Below are 19,741 nucleotides of genomic sequence, written 5' to 3' on the forward strand. Positions count from 1 at the left end.
TTAGACACATGCATTTGGAATAACTGAAGTGATAGATTTCGGGCTGAGGGACCTCAGAATCAAATAAAACATTTCCAGGTGAAGTGAGCATCTTCTGATGTTACTGATGAATTATGGTAAATAAAATGCCAAAGGCATTCATAACACCCTGGAAAACCCACCCCCCTCCAGACTCAAGGTGGCAAATATTTGACATTCTGGTTGTACTTATATAGTGTCTACTAGGTCCAAGTGATGCTGCAAGGATGTGACAAATGACACAGACTCAGATGCATTTTTAGATGAATGAACAAAAGCAAGTACATAAGGTATGTATGAGGTAAGTGTGATTGGAAGTGTATCATTAAGGTTATGAGAAGGGGGTCAGGATGTGGGATGCTCAGGAAGGTGATATGAAGGTTCTTTAATTTACCAACATTTACTGAGTGCTTATGATACATTAGGCATTATGTTACAGAGTAGAAACAAAGAGAGCTCAGTCTGGTGCTAGATAACTCCCAGGTAATTTCAGTAGATTTCAGTAGAATAATATGGGAGTAGGAAGAGCGCTTTCATCTTGCAAAGGAAGAGCCATAGAGCCCAGATGTTGGTGGGGGTGGTGGTGAAGGATACATTCCTGCAGAGAAGTTCCAGCTATAGGATTAGAAATGGGTCTTGATACAGAAGTCATTTTTGTGGAAGATGAGGGACTGCTAATCCTAAAACACTATTAAATTCGATCATTTCATAGGCACTGAAGGCTGATTCTGATTCTGTTTAGGACACTGTGAAAACAAGAAGTACAATGTGTATTCCTACTTTCAAGGAACTCACAGCTTGGCTAAAGGTACAAAATGCATAAGTGGCTCCATGAGGCACCAGGCAGTATGTGCTGAACATTTATTCAGTAGGTTCAGATGTGAATGGTGCAGCTGGGAGGACTACCATGACTTTTAAGTGGCTTAGGTTAATTCAGGATGGGGCTGAGCTGTGAAGGAGGGTGTGAGGGTAGAGAATTCAGAGAGAGGAGAGGAGCCTGAGAATCAGCACAAAGGAGGCCACGCAACACAGGGCCACTGGTGTTGCTGGTGCAAGGTTGATGATGTGAGGAGACGCAATCTACGGTTTCTTGAAAATATCTCAGACATCCTCTAGTCTGGGCCACCCTAAAGGAACAGCCTGAGGGAACAGAGTTAGGGAATCCTAGGAAGCATATGGCTGGTTTGGGGGCAGATATGAACGTGCTAAAGAATACCTTGGTTTAACCTGTTTGAGTGAGATACAAAAGTACAAATCCCTAGACATTTAAATAAAATAAAAGGTAATTAAAGTGCTCTTTCTCTATGATTTTTATATATTTTCACAATCCACTGTTTGTTTTGTTAGCCTATTCTAACCCTGAATTGCCATAGCAACATTATGCCCACTACATAGTAGGTACTTAAGACATATTGCCTGAGTCAGTGCTTCTGGAAATTGCTTGTACTAGAGTCCCCTGGGGGTGCATTAAAATACATATTTTCAGGAGTTCCCGTTGTGGCGCAGTGGTTAACGAATCCGACTAGGAACCATGAAGTTGTGGGTTTGATCCCTGGCCTTGCTCAGTGGGTTAAGGATCCAGTGTTGCCATGAGCTGTGGCATAGATTGCAGACGCAGCTCAGATCCCATGTTGCTGTGGCTCTGGCGCAGGCCAGTGGCTACAGCTCCAATTCAACCCCTGGCCTGGGAACCTCCATATGCCGTGGGTGCAGCCCTAGAAAAGGCAAAAATACAAAAAAAAAACAAAAACATATTTTCAGCCCACTTATATGTAGTGCTTATGATTCGGAAGGTCCAGGGTAGGATCAGGGGATGTGCAACTCCAGCAAGCTTCTGGGGGGATAATGATGCTGCTGATCTGAAGACCACACTTTGATTAGCATCGTTTTGAATGAACATCTGACAAAATGCAGGTCAACATGGACCCTTATTTAAAACTCACCTGTTTAAAATTTAAATGAAAAATAGAGAAACATAGTTTACCAAAATGTCTGTCTCTGTGAAGTTCTCCTTTTTGTCCCCTTTCTAGAAAAAAATGTACTCCCGGGAAGACACTAAGTGACACTACGGTTGTCCCTCCAGCCTGCTTTGGATTGTCTTCTAATGTCTCATTTGGATGTTCTCCCTCGGACTTCACGGGCAAGAGCAGAACTTGTTATCTTCTCCTGCAACATGGCCCTCCTCCTGGAGGGAACAACTCAGGCTGGACACCCAGGAGGTGTCCTCAGGTCTTCCCTCTTTCACCTAAAACAGCCCATCATTAAGTGATACTGACGCCACCTCCCCAAACTCTCCTGAGTCCATCTTCTCTCCTCCATTATGCCTGCTGACACATGACTTTGAGCATTCACCTTTTCTCATCTCAGTTACTGTGACAGCTTCCAGACTGGTTCCCTCTGCTACCTTCCAAACAACTCTCTACCCAAAGGCAGGCACCGCCAGCCGTTTAAACCACCACCTGGCCACGGGACCCTGCTCAACATGCTTCAGCAGCCCTTCAGTGGCTCCAGGATAAGATTCAAGCTCCTAAAGCACAGAAGACTTTCTCATCCTGGCCAATCTCCTAGCCCTCCTCACTCACAATGGTGCATTCCTGTAACAGCAGGTTTCATGCAATCACAATACCATAGCTCTTCACTCTTAGATACCTTTGCTCATGCTGCGCTCTCTGCTGGGGGTCCTCCCTACCTATGATTCCTCCGCTCCCTTGGAAAACTACTCCTTGTCCTTATAAACCTTACTTAGATGTGCTTCCTCCTAAACCTCTCCTGCACTTCCTAGAGTTACTCCTCCCTCCTCTGCATAAGCCCTATATGTATGTTATGGTGAATGCTTTTCTCTTGGTTGACTTAATAATACAGCATTTTCTCTTCATATGTCTGCCTCTGTGATGAATCTGTGAGAGGCTAAGTGTCAGGTTCGTGAGTCAAGCCCAGTGTATGGTGGAAGTGAGCTCTATATGTCATCAAGCTTTTGACCCTAGAAACTTTCATACCTTCTGTGGTAGGCAGCACAATGGCCACCAAGGATGCCAATGTCTTAAACTCCTCGGAACCTGTAAACATGGGGCTTTATGTGCCTGACTTTGAAGATATGATTCAGTAAGGGATCGTGAGATACGATCCATGAATTACCTAGGCAGGTCCAAAGTCATTACCAGAGGGAGGTGGGAGGGTCAGAGCCAGGGAAGGAGATTCAACAATGGAAGGTGGGGGGTGGGGTTGGGGGGAGGGAGAGATTTGAAGATGGTACACCACTGGCCTTAAAGATGGAGAGATGAGGAAGGGGCCATGAGCTAAGGACGGCAGGTAGCTTCTGGAAGGTGGGAAAGGCAAAGGAACAAATTTTCCTCTAGAGCCTCCGGAAGGAATCAGCCCTGCTGACATCTTGATTTTACTGCAGTGAAACTCACTTTGGACTTACGACTTCCAGAAGTGTAAGATTATAAATGTGTATTGTCTTAAGCCACGGATTTTGTGCTCTTGCTACGGCAGCCATAGGCAATGGATGCAGCCTCTCTGGAGCATGCTCATCAATCATCCTGGAAAGCTGAGATTCTTGTCAGCCTCCCAGCTCCACACGGGGCTCATTGTCACCAGCTGCCACCTTCATTTCACTCCCAGCTGCCTCCCTCCCAGGGCTGACCACCTTCCCAGAAGAGCACCCACTATCTTTCCTCTGGAAAGTATTTCCATGTCAATCCTGTGAGCATAATGTTAACCAGACGTTTCCTACAAACTGTCCAATAGGAAGAGAGAAGGGATTTCCTCTCATCTGTGAAGTGATAAATACCAGGTCAGTTGACTGGAGACTCTTCTCATTAACATACATGGTTTCCAACCTGTTGGTCACTTTCTGAGTATCTGTCATAGCTCCCGATGGAGGCAAGGACCCTGTCTCTGACTTAGACCTGCCATACCCACATCTCCTGGCCCACTGAGATATTGAGTCCCCAAGTTACAGCCTTTATGTGGCCACTGGGTTATACTCTTTGAAAATAAATTGAAATAATTCTAAACCAACTGGGGAAAAAAAAATCACAGAGCCAGTCCAGTGTCTGGCACTCTCTGTTAATATTTGCCAAGTGAATAAACCAAAAGATGTTATACAGATCGTTACACAGAATATTTGGCCTCAGTGTTGCTATTCTGGGTTTCAGATGTTACTGGTCCAAATGTGGGGCCTGGGCAAGGTTGGACAGGTGAAGCTGGTATCTAGAAGGCCAGGTTATACAGAGTACGGGTGGGTGACAAGGCCCTGGCCTTCCAGGGGTGAGCAGGCAAAGTCCTGCCCTTTTGGAGAGGCATCCACGCCAAGGTGGGTGTGGCACGCTCTGATGCTGGGGTGCGCTCTCCCCCACCTCATGGCAGACGCCTGTGGGTGGTCCCAATCCTAGACTCAACTTGTGGCCTGTCCCCCACCCCAAGGTGTATAAGATAGAAGGGAGAACGATTAAGGTGGGAAACCCCAATCCTCAGAAGTAAGGCTGGGATGGGAATGACCTTTCCAAAAAAAAAAAGAAAGAAAGAAAGAAAGAAAGAAAGGACCAGAGAATGTGGTTCAGATGAGCCTCAGCAAACCCATCTGGGGGGTGGCCTCAGGTGACCCTGGGGGGCCATATGTGCCACAGTAAAGAGTTGAGAAACTGGTATTCCTGTCATCCGCCGAGCAGCTTCCGAAAGCAAATAGCTTTTCTTGGGTTTCGATTTATTACCATCTAAAATGTCATCCTCTGTATCAGTAATAAAAGATAATACCTTTTACGGTGGCTCCTTATGTTAAGATTTTACAAAATCTGTTATTAAATGATCTGCAAAGAACCTACATGAATCTTCTTCGGTTACATGGAACAGCAAGGTGTTTTCTTCCTTCCTCTCCCCCAGACCAAGTGCCGTGAGAAGGGCAGCACTCCCTGCATGTTTTCTAATCACACAGCAGAAGGTAAGGCTTTTAAGGTCAGACCAAAAATTGCATTCTGCCATGTAATTGGCTTCACAAAGTTACATACTGGTCAAAACGCTCAGAAAATTCAATTACTGACTCCCAATGACAAAAGCACACGAGCCCACCAAGGGGTGGAGGGTGTTTCTAAAGTTAGGCTCTAAATGCCAAGGATCTGGAGTGATTTCAGCCTTACAGCATTTGCCTGATCTTGGTCCTCTGCATGTTCACAGCCCCAGCCCATTAATTTCAGGCGCTTAATCAGTACTACCACCTCCACTCAGAAAAGCACAGTCTAAGTGGCCTTGGTCAAGCTTGATTTGTCCATGTTTCTCAGGGCCTGCTGCCGTGCTGACGTGATCTCCTAATCAAATCTGCCATCCGGGGTTGCTTTTAATCAGTACGGTATGTTTTCTCTGAAGTCAAATGCATTTTTAGGCAAAGCTCACTTTGGTTTAGAGTTCTATTGCTGTAATAATCCCAGGTAGCTTTAGAAACAAAGGACCCCACTGAGAGAGTAATGAATCAGCCAATGACACCCACCCACTCCTCCCGTGCACAAGAAAGCAATTCAAGATGCTGCTTTTACACTGTCACTGGGTCACACTCTGAAAATAAATTGAACTAATTCTAAATCATCTGAGGAAAAATCACACAAGATGGATTCCAATTACACCACTGCTTGTTGCTCCAAAAGCAAATGCATATACCAGGGAGAAAAGGCAATGAGGATGGCCTGGCCGTGGACTATTCTGGAAGGCCCGCCTGTCGTCTTCATGCCCAGCACGGTGAGTCCTTTGCTCACCTTGCTCCCACGTTATTTGGACAAGATCACCTAGTGCCTTGTGATCTGCCCTGCTCGTCCAGGGAGGATCTTTGGTGATCCGGGCTCCATCATTCATTTTGTTCTTGAAATTGTCTCGGCTCTGCTGACAGGAGCTAAGCCTATTAACACCCTTGAATGTTTGTCGAGCAAGGAACAAGGAGTCAAATGTTATGACTTAACATTTGGTCTTGCCCTTTGCTGGCCCAGCCTCGAAGACAGACAGAATGTTAATAAAGACAAGTGTGTTTCTCCTCACAAATAATAAAACCCGGGAACATGCCCTTGGAGGGCTGCTTTCCGTTTCCGTTTTAAAAAATAACAATAAATGGAGTTTTTCTGCATTCCCTCCAGCTCCTCTCCAGGGTCCTTTGCAAAGCGGACCGATAGAGTTCTCTGGAAGGGAGTCTCAGGGCCTCAGCTCTGATCCCAGTTGGCGGAGGGGTGGCAGCGGGGAGAGATGGGGGGGTGGGAATCAGACCTCAACTGGGGGATGAGAACGTACCTCTGTGCCTCCTGCTCCCTCCTGGCTTCAACCCCAACCTAGAGAAGGACCCCTCTGCTCCAGGGCTCAAATGCTCACTCCTTACTAGTCCAGCTGGGGTCCACTCAGACCCTCTGCCATTATCATAATCATGCCTACATCCACTGAGCACTTTCCACGTGCTGGAAATGGTGATTCACCCTTGGTGGGAATTATCTCAGCTGACCCTCAGGACACCCCATGAGTCGACTGTGGCTCTCCTGTATCAGTGAGGATTCTGCTGTCTGAGGACCCACAGCTCTTATGTGACGGAGCTGGGATTGGAATGCAGGTTCTTAGGTTCAGAGCCTACGCTCCAAATTGCTACCCTGGGCGGGGCTCCTTGTCACCTCACAGACTCTCTCAGTGGTAGCCTGTGGACTCCAGACAGGAGTCCACCTTCCAGTTGTTCATACCAGCCCCGGATGGGCTGGGCTTGGAAGGATGGGAGCTTTTGTGGGACAGGTTGCCAGGTATGGACAGCTCTTTGAACACTCTCCATCAGGTCTCTAAATGTCTGCCTTCTTGGAGACCCCTAAATTATTCCCACAGCTTCCGCTCTCCTTCCCTTATTAATTCTGACAGTTTCAATTACCACCTGTTTCTTTTATGTCCAAATCTCTCCTAATCCCCAGGTACACATGTCTAACTGCGTGCCTGACATTTCCACCTGAACGTTTCGAAAGCACTGCAAACATAGCAGATCCCAAAGCGAACCTGGGACCTGCCCAGCCCAGCACATCCCCTTCCTGCCCTGGTTCGTGGTGTTCCTTTCCCCCCAGGCCACCTCACCGGGAGCCCCTGGTATCCTCTCTCATCCCCGCGGATTCTTTCTTGAAAAGGAGCTGCACATGAACCTGTGCACTATTTCTACTGCCCTTGACCTAGTGTGGGTCCCTGTCGGTCTCGCTGTTTCGGCTATTTCCTGAGATAAGCAGAATACAAACTCTGGAGCAATTTGGGAAGGGGTGAGAGGGGCAAGGAGGAGGGAAGAGGTCCTGGGTTAGCAGCTCTGTGCCACTGAAGGAGGGAGGAGCACGAGGCCAGCTCAGTGTATGATGCACCGGAAGTTGTAACCACTGGCCAGTGGGCGATTTCTCAGGATGACTTCCTATATACAAAGTACTGGCCCCAGATGTAACAACATCCCACAGCAGCCTTTGGACATGCTTCAAGGGATTATGTGGGTGGTCCATTCACCCCTCCATTTCTTCACAGATTGTCCAGAATGCAATTCTCTACATCCAAACTTGGCAAGTTTCCACTATCCTCCAATGTCCGTTTCAAATGCCAGTTGCTCTTTGAAGGCTTTAGCGACATCGCTGGAGGAGAATTCCGCAGAGCCCTTCACACAGCTTCCTGTAGCTCACATCACATCACGCCAAATGTAAAGCATAGATCTCTGCCCCCTCTTCCCTGTTGGGAGGTGCTTGGAGGCTGGAGTCATGTTTTAATTATTTGCTTTTGCTATCCTGGGCCATACCATGGACTTTAGAATCAAAATAAAGACAAATTTCAGCTCTGTTTTGTCACAGCCAAGTGACTGGACAAATCACATCCTTGCACACCCAGGTCCTTTGCTTCTGCAAAAGGATGCAATCCTACCTTTGCTACAGGACTCCTGTAAAGGAGGAGTGGGACGTCCTACACACCATGGCTCACGGGACCCGGCGGACAGAGCGTACTAAGGGGAAACTGTCGTTAGAGTCAAATCACAGAATAGTTGCTCAATCAATCCTGGCAGGTATGCGAGCTTTTAAATCAAAGCAATGGAGAACGGCAGCTTTCAAGGTGAAATGAGACTTATGTCCACAGCCTAGAGTGGTTGACTGGTGGCCACAAAAAGATATGTCCACATTTGAACCCCCCAGTACCCGGAAACGTGACTTTATTTGGAAAAAGGGTGTTTGCAGATGTAACTAAGTTAAGACTCTCGAGATGAAGTCACCCTGAATTTAAAGTGGGCACCAAATCCAAGGACACGTGTCCTCATAAGAGACAGAAGAGGAGAATACACACACGGAAGAGAAGGGCACGTGAAGCAGTGATGCCGCCTTGAGCCACAGGAAGCTGGAGGAAGCACGCGAGGATTTTCCGGAGAGCCTTCAGAGGGCACGTACCTGCTGATACCTTGATTTTTGACTTGTGGCTCCAGGACTGTGAGGAAATAAACTGCTGTTGTTTTAAGTTAGCCAGTTTGGGCTACTTTGTGACAGCAGCCCTAGGAAATTAATACACCTGTTAAGTGCAAACTCCACCAATGGTCCTTCCACTCAGGGAATGGAGCACGTGCCTTACACTTAAGAGTTCTAACTGATATGGATGATCTGAGGTCTAGTTAGGGTCCTTGGGAGTTTGACATTTTTAAGAGTGAGCTCAATTTTCAGGGAACTCTGTCAGCTATGGTCGCCACTCACACTGGCTGTCAACACACTCTCTTAGGTTAGTGATGGTTCTCCCCAGGGGCGGGTAAATGTCCCAGGGCAGGTGGGAAATATCTCCACCCTGAGGTCCCCTGGATGCCCCAAGGTGTCCTGAGGCTGTGCACCTTGGAGCAGAAAGTGGGGGTGGGAAGAATCCACTTCTCCTTTGATGGGAAAACCAGGGAGTTCAAGGAAGGATGGCAGAGTCTTCACTAGCTGTTGGTCTCTGGGACTCTGAGGGCACAGACTGCTCTAGAAACCTGCAGGGTAAGTAAGTCCATTCATTTCATTGGGAGTTTTAACTACATGAACTTTTAGCTGCTAGCATGAGGTCTGGGTCCTATGTGGGCTTGGTAAGGTTGGGTTTCCCTGAACACTGGTGTGTGCTTCCCAGAAATGGAACTCAGCAGTGGTATGGTTTTCAGACAAGTCATATCTTAGCCTTGGTTTACCCTTCAATGCAGTGGGCATGGGGGTGGGGTAAGTGAATTCTGAGGCCACCCTCCAGCTTTTTTTTTTTTTTTTTTTTTTTTTTGCTTTTTAGGGCTGCACCTGCAGCATGGAAGTTTCCAGGCTAGGTATCAAATCAGGCGAGCCTACACCACAGCCATAGCCATGCCAGATCCGAGATACATCTGTGACCTACGCCAGATCCTTAACCCACTGAGCGAGGCCAGGGATGGAACCCACATCCTCATAGATATTAGTAGGGTTTGTTATTGCTGAGCCACAATGGAAACTCTCTATTCCTATATATCTATATCTAGAGCTATCTGTTTATATACTATAATCATGTATTATTAAATATAAATTTTTACTCATATATATATATGAGTATATGCGTGGCTGTTTAAAAGTCTCCATCTATTTACCTATACACACACACACACACACACACACACACACTCTCAGTGTGATGGAATTACAGATATATGTTCTTTTTTCACCTATTGTTTTGGGTTATCCATATTTATTATTTTTTTCCTACTAGAAAAATGTATTGCTTGGGTTACAAGGCAAAACCTTACATTTCAAAAGGCACAGTGTTAAAAAAAGGAAAACAACAAAATAAACACAGAACCTCTCCAAAGTGATACTTACAACATTAAATCTATACCCTCAGAATATTTTTTTTTGTTCCTTTTAAATTGTATTTTGGGCCCAGTGGAGAAAAACATATTAAGCCGAGAGTTGTGTAACCCAGAAAATGTCTGTATAAAGAAAACAGACACGGCTGAGCATCGTTCTGCTGAAGCAGGCTGACTGCCCAGGACACTGGCCGTGGTCCCCTCGGAGCCAAGCACCCGGAGGCTCTGATGCTCTCCTTTCACTCACATCTCAGCAAACCCCCCAACCCCCACGTGACCCCAGTGTGCAGATGAGGAGCCTGAGATGCAGAGCAGCTTCCTTCATTTATTTCTCAACCCTAACCCTAACCCTAACCCTAACCAAATGATCTCTGAGGGCCAGTGGAGGGCCGTGTGTTTGTTTAGCATTGGGGATAGAGCTGTCACAAAGACCCATCTTCATGGAGCTTATCTTCTTATTTGAAGAAACAAATGCTAATAAAAAACCAACAGAGATAAATGCTATGGGGAAAAACTTAAATTAAGAGGGGGATAGAGAGTTCTGGAGTGAAGGTGGAGGCTCAGGTTTCAATAAGGTGGACTGAGAAGGTTGCATCTGATCAAAGCCATGAAGAGACCAAGAAGGAATCCCAAAGTGTCCTGGGAAAGAACAACCGAGGCAGATGAATTAGCAAGTGCAAAGGTCCTGCAGCAGAGACATGTGGGAGGGCTATTTGAGCACGAAATATTTTAAAAACACTAAAAGTAATTCTTGAGGACTGACTTTGGATATTTTTGCCCTCCTGCTCTACTGATGTTCAAGGTGGTAGGTACCTGTTTAAAAGAGGAGCAAATACTGAGGAAAGAGTTTTGGACAGATGACAGGGCTATAAGCTTTATGAGGGCAGAGACCATACCTTCCAAATGTCCCATATTCATTTGTTGGATGAATGACTGAATATACTTGTGATTTTTATAAAAGAGAGAAAGATTTTCATCTCACACAAAAAAGAAAAAAGCATGTTTCCCTCAATGCCAGCTGAAATGCAATCTGCCCAAATTTCATTATAGATCTAAAATCAAAGGCTGGGATTTTAACAACAGAAAAGTATTTTAAAAATAAACAGAATAAATGACACTCTCTATGGGGAATGCACTTTTCTTTCTTTTATAAACACGAACTCCCACAAACAGAGATCTGTCATCTAACAGGGATGTTAAGTGTTGCGATTCGGCCCAGCAACCAACGCAAACATTTGGCAGTTCTCAAACTTCTCATTACACCCACTGCCAACATCGTGGGGCTTTTAATAAGAGAGCATAAGAGAAACGGGGAAGCAATGAAGTAGACAGAAATGAAAACCAGGTGGTGCACTGATCTGAGACTTAGGACCCAGTTAATCAATTACCAAGTTGATCGAGTCTACAACCTTAAATTGTTCATGTCTATCCCCCCCCCCCCCCCATGGTCTCTCTGAGAGCCAACTCGCCACTTCAAGTACATTTTCATGACAATTATGTTTCTAACACTCAATTCTTTCTTTTTTTTTTTTTTTTCTTTTTTTTTTTTGTCTTTTGTCTTCTTAGGGCCACACTCACAGCATAGGGAGCATAGGGAGGTTCCCAGGCTACGCCACAGCTACAGCCACAGCCATGCAGGATCTGAGCTGAGTCTGCAACATTTACCACAGCTCAAGGCAATGCTGGATCCTTAACCCACCAAGCAAGGCCAGGGATTGAACCTGCATCCTCACGGATACTAGTCAGATTCATTAACCACTGAGCCATGATGGGAACTCCCTAACCCTCAGTTCTGATCACTCTGTGGCTCTGCTCTAAATCCTTCTGTGGCTCCCTATTGCTACCTGGACACAGCTCTGTGGAATGACAATTGAAGGCCCTTGGAAATTTGTCCCCTTCTACTTGCATTTCTTTTCTTTTCTTTTGCTTTTTAGGGCTGCGTTCATGGCACATGGAGGTTCCCAGGCTAGGGGTTGAATTGGAGCTACAGCTGCCAGCCTATGCCACAGCCACAGCAACGTAGGATCCCAGGCACATCTTTGACCTACACCACAGCTCACAGCAATGTCCGATCCTTAACTCACTGAGTGAGGCCAGAGATAAAACCTGCAACCTCATGGTTCCTAGTCGGATTTGTTTCTGCTGCACCACGATGGGAACTCCTCTACTTGAATTTTTACTATGCCTTCCTTCCTTCATCATCCACCAGCAACACTTAATCACTGGCCATGGTTTCCTAGGCAGGGCAGATTCTCTCCACCTCTATGTCTCTGCAAGCACCGTTCCCGTTGCCCAGGACAGCCTCCATCCACATTTCCTCCAGGCAGGCACCTACTCGCTGGTTGAGTCTCAGATCCCATGTGACTCCCGGTGAAGCCTGCCCTGATTCTGCCACATCTAATCGAGAGAGTCTCCTTTTCTAGTCTGACACTGTTCCTTACTTGTGCCTACATTTAATGAATATATCCACCTGATCTCCATCTAGCCTGTGAGTTTCTCAAGGGCTGTGATCTCCGCCCATCAGTATAATTCTTTTTTTTTTTTTTTTTTTTTTTTTTTGTCTTTTTGCCTTTTCTAGGGCTGCTCCCTTGGCATATAGAGGTTCCCAGGCTAAGGGTCTAATCGGAGCTGTAGCCACCGGCCTATACCACAGCCTTAGCAACATGGGATCCGAGCCACGTCTGCAACCTACACCACAGCTCATGGCAATGCCAGATCCTTAACCCACCGAGTGAGGCCAGGGATGGAACCCGCAACCTCATGGTTCCTAGTCACAGTTGTTAACCACTGAGCCACAACGGGCACTCCAATTCTTGAACATCGTAGGTGCCTAATAAATACTTATGACTGGAAGGAACGATCGGGTATGACGTCAGCCTTGGGAAACTCTGAACGTTGGTGAGTCGCTGTCCCCTGGACCAGCCAGGATCCACCTCTGGCTGAGGTCATAATAACTCGGTGTGATGGAAATGGAGTGGCCTTGAGAATCACATGAGATGCACCCTGTTCCTCCCCTTACCACCTGTGTGGACCTGGACAAATCATTTCACTTTCTTGGTGCTCTAGTACCTTCTCTGAAAATGGGAGTATCATCATCTACCTTGAAAGGCTGTCATCGCGATTAAGGAAGGGGACGCCTCCCCAGTGTTCAGCAAAGCATGTCGTAAACAGCATCGACTAGCTGCGTATGTTGACCATGGGGAAGTTAACCTCACTAAGCCTGTTTTATCATTTGGAAAAGAGGGGGGATAATAAGACCTGCCCCATAGTGTTGCTGTGAGGACTAAAGGATGTGCTACATGCACCATGGAGAACATTATCGAGCATTTACTTGTATCATGACTGCATCCAGGATGCTCTCTTATTGGGCCACTTATCCCTCTCTACTGTGCCATATGTTTATGAAGCTGTCACGAGTCAGGGATCACCTTTGTCTCTTCATCGTCACATCCGTGACACCTACCTATTGTCAGGCACACAACAGAAGATCACTAAACACACGCAGACCCAGTGGGTGAAACAACTGAAATGACGACTGACCTCTGTCTCTCCAAACCATTCCCGTCCTTGAGGACTCTGCTCAAGTGTCGCCCGGCGTCCTGAAATCCACCCCTACCTCCTGTTGCAAGTCTTCCGCTTTTGCAACTCACCACACTTGCGTGTCTCTCACATTTTCCTGCTTCCCTGCAACATTTCACGGACCCTGACACCTTTGATGGTTATTTACATTTCAACTAGCCTGAAAAATGGGGTGTGCCCCTGCATCCAAGTCCCTTCGAATGAGCTCTCAATCAGTCAGACACTCAGGGCTGGTCTGTCCCCTGGTGCCCTAAGGCCCAGCGCATTTTACCATCAGAAAAATGCTCTGTGGCTATGAAGAATAGATCATTTTATAGGGTCTGAGAAAAGCAAGAATGGCTGGACATTTTTCCCTATCCAGGAATGGCTGACCAGTGATATTCTCACAGATGTACCATTTAAACATCCTCATAACACTCTGGGGAAAAAAAAATCTACCCAAATCCACCAAGCATAGCTCTCTGCAGCATTGAAGATTGCTACTTTTTAAGCCAGCGGCACCCACATTAAAAATAAATGCTTAGTCGGAGAATATTTAATGACATGGAAAATGTTTCTATTACATTGTTGAGAGGAAAAAGCAGGTTACTAAACTGTATGAACACAGGGATCCCATTTTTGTAAAAAATGGACTTATCTATACACAATTTTAAAACCGGGCAAGGAGAATTATACTCAGCAGATATTAACACAATTATCTCTAACCGGTGTCGTTATGCAATTTTTATTTTACTCTTTGCCTTCTTTTCTAATTTTCAATTTATTTTTTATAATGCACATTATTTAGTGGTTCAGAAAAAGAGTAAGTTTTATTACTTGAACTGAAAGGCGAGGTTAAGGCGTTCTCTCTCTATGGGATTTTGGTGGGATGTATTATGAGGTGTGTGGTTCTGGATGTGGCCGCTTATCCTCGTCTCCTCCTCATGTCTTGGGCATCAGCACAAACCCATGAGTCCCAAGACCCAGGTTTTGCTTGAAAGCAGACAACTGTTTCCTTGAACCAAGAAGTGGCAGTCGTGAGCAATTCCAGGAGCAGTATCTGCGAGGCCCTCGCACTGCAACCGAAAAAGTGTACTATAATAAAGAACACAGGCCTGGCGTTGGCTCTTGAAATGTCAGTGTGCAGCCCTGCACATCTATATCTCAGCAAACACACAGACTTCTCCAGAGAGCCAGGCTCGACAGCTGGTTGGGGTGCGAACCAAGAATTCGATTAAATGTTAATTGGCACTGAGGTGTGACATGGGGGTCCTTTAAAGGCTGTGCTGGGAAACCTTGCCTTTTCCTTTTCCCAGCTTTGCTTCCTTTAACGTGGTCATCCATAAATCATGAGGAGGATCTGGTCAGTAAGCACAGGCTGATAGGAGCTGTTTAACTCTCTCCTGCCCCAACACATCCACGATCCGCCTGATGTCCTATACCCGTGAAAGCACCGGATGCCTAGTGTTTGGATGGAAGCGAAAAATTGCAGCCAGTCAATGGGCTGATTCCAAACATCCAGGTTTTCAGAGAAATAGGAATTAGTGATCAACTAGAGAAGCACTTGGTTGTTTGCTTCAAAAACGCTGTCTGAATGTCCGCCGCTGGGTTTATCAGTGATTTTGTCATTTAAAATACAGCGAAGTGGCTATTATCAAGAAGGTGGAAAGAAGACCTGAAGAATGGGAGAGGATATTTGCAAGTCATATATCTGGTAAGAGTTTACTATCCAGAATGTAAAAAGAACACTTACAACTTAACAACAAGATATCCAGTCCATCTACATTTTGGAAAGGACTTGAATGGATATTTCTGCAAAGAAGACATACAAATGGCCAATGAGCAGATGAAAATATGCTCAACATCAGCAGCCGTTAGGGAAACGCAGGTCAAAAATCACAGTAAGGTGCTACATCATACCCACTGGGGTGGCTTTAAAGAAAAGAAGAAAATAAGCATTGGGAGGGTGTGGAGAAACTGGAGCCTATACTTCACTGGTGGGTTCAACAAGCACTTGAAACAATGCTCATCATCACTGATTATTAGAGAAATGCAAATCAAAACTGCCAGCTCACACCAGTCAGAATGGCCATCAATAATATGTCACAAATAACAATGCTGGAGGGGTGTAGAGAAAAGGGAACCCTCCTGCACTGTTGGTGGGAATGTAAGCTGGTACAGCCACTATGGAGAACAGTATGGAGGTATCTTCGAAAACCATACATAGAACTATCATACGACCCAGCAATCCCACTCTTGGGCATATATTCAGACAAAACTCTCCTTAAAAAAGACGCACGTACCTGCATGTTCATTGCAGCACTATTCACAATAGCCAAGACATGGAATCAACACAAATGTCCAATGATAGATGACTGGATTAGGAATATGTGGTATATATACACAATGGGATACTACTCAGCCATAAAAAAGAACAAAATAATGCCATTTGCAGCAACATGGATGCAAATAGAGACTCTCATACTGAGTGAAATAAGTCAAAAAGAGAAAGACAAATGCCATATGATATCACTTGTATCTGGAATATAATATATGGCACAAAGGAACCTTTCCACAGAAAAGAAAATCATGGACTTGGAGAACAGACTTGTGGTTGCAAGGGGGAAGGGAGGGCGTGGGAGGGACTGGGAGCTTGGGGTAAATAGATCAGAATGTTGCCTTCGGGATGGATTAGCAATGGGACCCTGCTGTGTAGCACTGGGAACTCTGTCTAGTCACTTATGATGGAACATGTAATGTGAGAAAAAAGAATGTATACGTATAAGTGTAACTGGGTCACCATGCTGTAAAGTAGAAAAAAAATATAAATAAATGATTTTAAAAAATGGTCCTGCCACTGTGGAAAAGTGTGATGGTTCCTCAAAAGTTAAATACAGAATTACCATATGATCTACAAATTCCCCTCATGGGTACATACTCAGAACTAGAGACTCTCATACCGAGGGAAGTAAGTCGAAAGAGAAAGATAAATACCATATGATATCACTTATATCTGGAATCTAATATACAGCACAAATGAAACTTCCCACAGAAAAGAAAATCATAGACTTGGAGAATAGACTTGTGGTTGCCAAGGGGGAGAGGGAGGGATTGGGACGGGTTGGGTTGGGAGCTTGGGGTTAACAGATGCAGACTACTGCCTTTGGAATGAATTAGCAATGAGATCCTGCTGTGTAGCACTGGGAACTAGGTATAGTCACTTACGATGGAGCATGATAATGTGAGAAAAAAGAATGTGTACATGTATGTGTAACTGGGTCACCAGGCTGTACAGTAGAAAAAAATAATGTAAGGGGGAAATTTAAAAAAGTATAGAATATAGGGTCTCAAATGAATATGTGTGTACAAATGTTGACAGCACCATTATTTAGAATACCCAAAAGGTAAGGACAACCCAAATGTCCAACAGTGGATGAATGGATAAATGAAATATAGGGACATTCACATGGAATATCACTCAGTTGTTTAAAAGGAATTAAATATTGATACTTCATTCTACCATGTGGATGAATCTTGAAAATATTATGCTAAGTGAAAAAAGCTAGACAGAAAATGTCACATACTGTATGATTCCATTTATAGTAAATGTCCAGGACAGATAAATCCATAGAGACAGAATGCAGGTTGGTGGTCACCAGGGAGCATGGGAAGACATTGCTTAATGGGTCTAGGGGTTCTCTGGGGATGGTGAGAATGCTGTGGAATCAGATAGGGGTGGTGGCACAGTACTGTGAAAGTACTCAATGCTACTGGATTGTTACTTTAAAAAAGTTAATTTTATGGTATGTGAATTTCATCTCTATAAAAAGAGACGATAAAATGCCTACTGTGAGCTAGTTGCCAGGGCTACAAAGGTGAGTAAAACAGTCATGGTCCTGCTCTTATGACTCTAGTCCAGTGTGGGCAGCATTTGGGTTAAGTTCCACGTGTGAAATGACAGATGAGGGAGGGGGGTGGGGTGTCATGAAAGCCCTTTAAGAAGGATATGAGCTTCTCTAAGAGACCAGGGAGGCTTCTCAAGGAGCTGATGGTTGAAGTGAAATCTGGAGAAAGATCAGCAGACAATGTGGGTAAGGGGATGGCTTGGGCAGGACGTTCGGGGTCTAGCCTAGCATGTGCAAAGGCCCTGTGGTGGCAGTGGGTAAGGTACCAAATAGTCACACAGGTGGAGGGTAGAGAGGGAGGGAGCTGTGGTGTGAGAAGGGGCTGGACACAGGAAGCCAGACAGGCCAAACTTGTAGACTCATGGGTGGGCTTGGGAGGGTCTGCAGGGAGAAACAGGACTTCCAGGGGAGTAATTTAAGGAGAGGATCATGTGATAAAAAGATCATTCTGGCTGTACTGTGGGACGTTTGTCTTTTTTTTTTTTTGGTGACAGCTTTATTGAGATAAAATTTATATAATTTACAATTCACCCATTTAAAGTATACTATCCAATGGTTTTTAGTGTATTCACAAAATTGAGCAACTATCATCACGATCAATTTTAGAATATTTTCTTTCTTCCCTTCCCTTCCCTCCTCTTCCTTTCCTTGCTCTCCTTTTTACAGCCACATCTGTGGTACATGGAAGTCCCTGGGCCAGGGGTTGAATCTGCAGGCCTACACCAAGGCCAGCAGCAACGCCGGATCCCCAACCCACTGAGTGAGGCCAGGGACTGAACGTGCACCCTCACAAAGATGACGTCGGGTTCTCAACCCACTGAACCACAACAGGAACTCTTTAGAACATTTTTTATCATCCCAAAGAGTAACCCCATCCCATCAGCAGCCACCATGCATCAGTTTCCTGTGGCTGCTGTAACATGGTACCACAAACTGGGTGGCTTAAAGCCACAGACATTTATCATCTCATAGTACTTCGTTCCTTTTTATGGCCACAGAGTGCTCCACCCCCATTTACATATCCATTCATGAGAAGATGGACATTTGGACTGCTCCTGCTTTTTGGCTATTATGAATAGTTCTGCTATGAGATTCATGGACACAATGTCATGTGGCCCTTGTTTTCATTCCTTTTTTTTTTTGCCATTTCTTGGGCTGCTTCTGCAGCATATGGAGGTTCCCAGGCTAGGGTTGATCAGAGCTGTAGCCACCAGCCTACGCCAGAGCCACAGCAATGCGGGATCCGAGCCGCATCTGCAACCTACACCACAGCTCATGGCAATGCTGGATCCTTAACCCACTGAGCAAGGCCAGGGATTGAACCTGCAACCTCATGGTTCCCAGTTGGATACGTTAGCCACTGAGCCACGATGGGAAATCCTGTTTTCATTTCTCTTATGTGTGTTTTAAGGAGTAGAATTTCTAGGTCATATTATCATCTTTTTTTTTTTTTGGATATAGGTATGCAAATTGATCTCTTTAAACATCACTCTCCATGGGTTGGGGTTTAAAACTGAGTTCGTGGATATCCAGGAATGAATTTGGGAGATCCGCTGACCCCAGAAAGCGTATGTGAAGTTACAGTTCCTTGTACACTGCTTCCTGGGATGATGTTACATCAGATTCTCAATGGCTTGGCATGACTTGATCATGATTTTGGAAGGGAGGGAACTTATATGTCAAGACTCACTATGAATCACTAAATGCAATCTCCAGCATCCAGGTGACAAACAGGGTATATGAGCTGAAGTAACTCACAATCTCTAGTTGGTAACTGGTGAGGCCAGGATTTGAGCCTCAGCCTGACCTCAGATCTGGTTCCTGGTCTGGAGTGCCAGCTGGTATTTCTCACTAGGGGTTTTGAGGCATAGGTTTCCAAGAGAACAATGCAATGAGGGCCTGGTGGGCTCTGTCTGCTCAGAGCTGGGCTGTCCAGTGTGTCAATAATCAGGCTAGACTTTGGATACAAACTCAAATGTCCGAGTGTGGCTGCTAAGCTCAGAGAGCTGGGTGCCCATGTCTGATACGTCGAGGGTGTGCACCAAGAGGAGGGATAATGACAGCAAGAGCAACATCAGCATGTGACAGTAGCTGCTGCCATTTCTAGAGCATTTCCACTGAGCTAGGCACTTACACCCCCATATCTGAATCTCCATGACAACCCTGCAGGGTCTGTATCAGTAGCATCCCCATTTCGCAACTGGAAAATCAAGGGGGCATGGGGCTAGAGGGAGTGTCCCAGGAAAGCTATGGCTTGGAGACACTCTTGAACCTGGAAACTGGGCAGAAGGTCTCCAGGGTTCTGAGTCTCTACTCTCAAACCAGGATACCCGATCCACTTAAATCTGGGGCAAGATGGTTTGGGTTTCCCTCTCCCAAGGCTCAGCACTGAGAACTGCCCAGAGAAGTGGGAAACTTCTATCCAATTAGCACATACATGACTGGCATCTAGTAGGTCCTC

The 19,741-nt window shown here is 45.6% G+C and overlaps 1 protein-coding gene across 1 annotated transcript in view; it reads right to left on the reverse strand.

Annotated features, from left to right (window-relative positions):
• Positions 1 to 19,741, reverse strand: part of CDH13 (cadherin 13, H-cadherin (heart)) — a 1,022,437-nt gene that overhangs the window by 157,611 nt on the left and 845,085 nt on the right.

This window comes from Sus scrofa, chromosome 6 (assembly GCF_000003025.6).
Source record: "Sus scrofa isolate TJ Tabasco breed Duroc chromosome 6, Sscrofa11.1, whole genome shotgun sequence".
Taxonomy (NCBI): Eukaryota; Metazoa; Chordata; class Mammalia; order Artiodactyla; family Suidae; genus Sus; species Sus scrofa.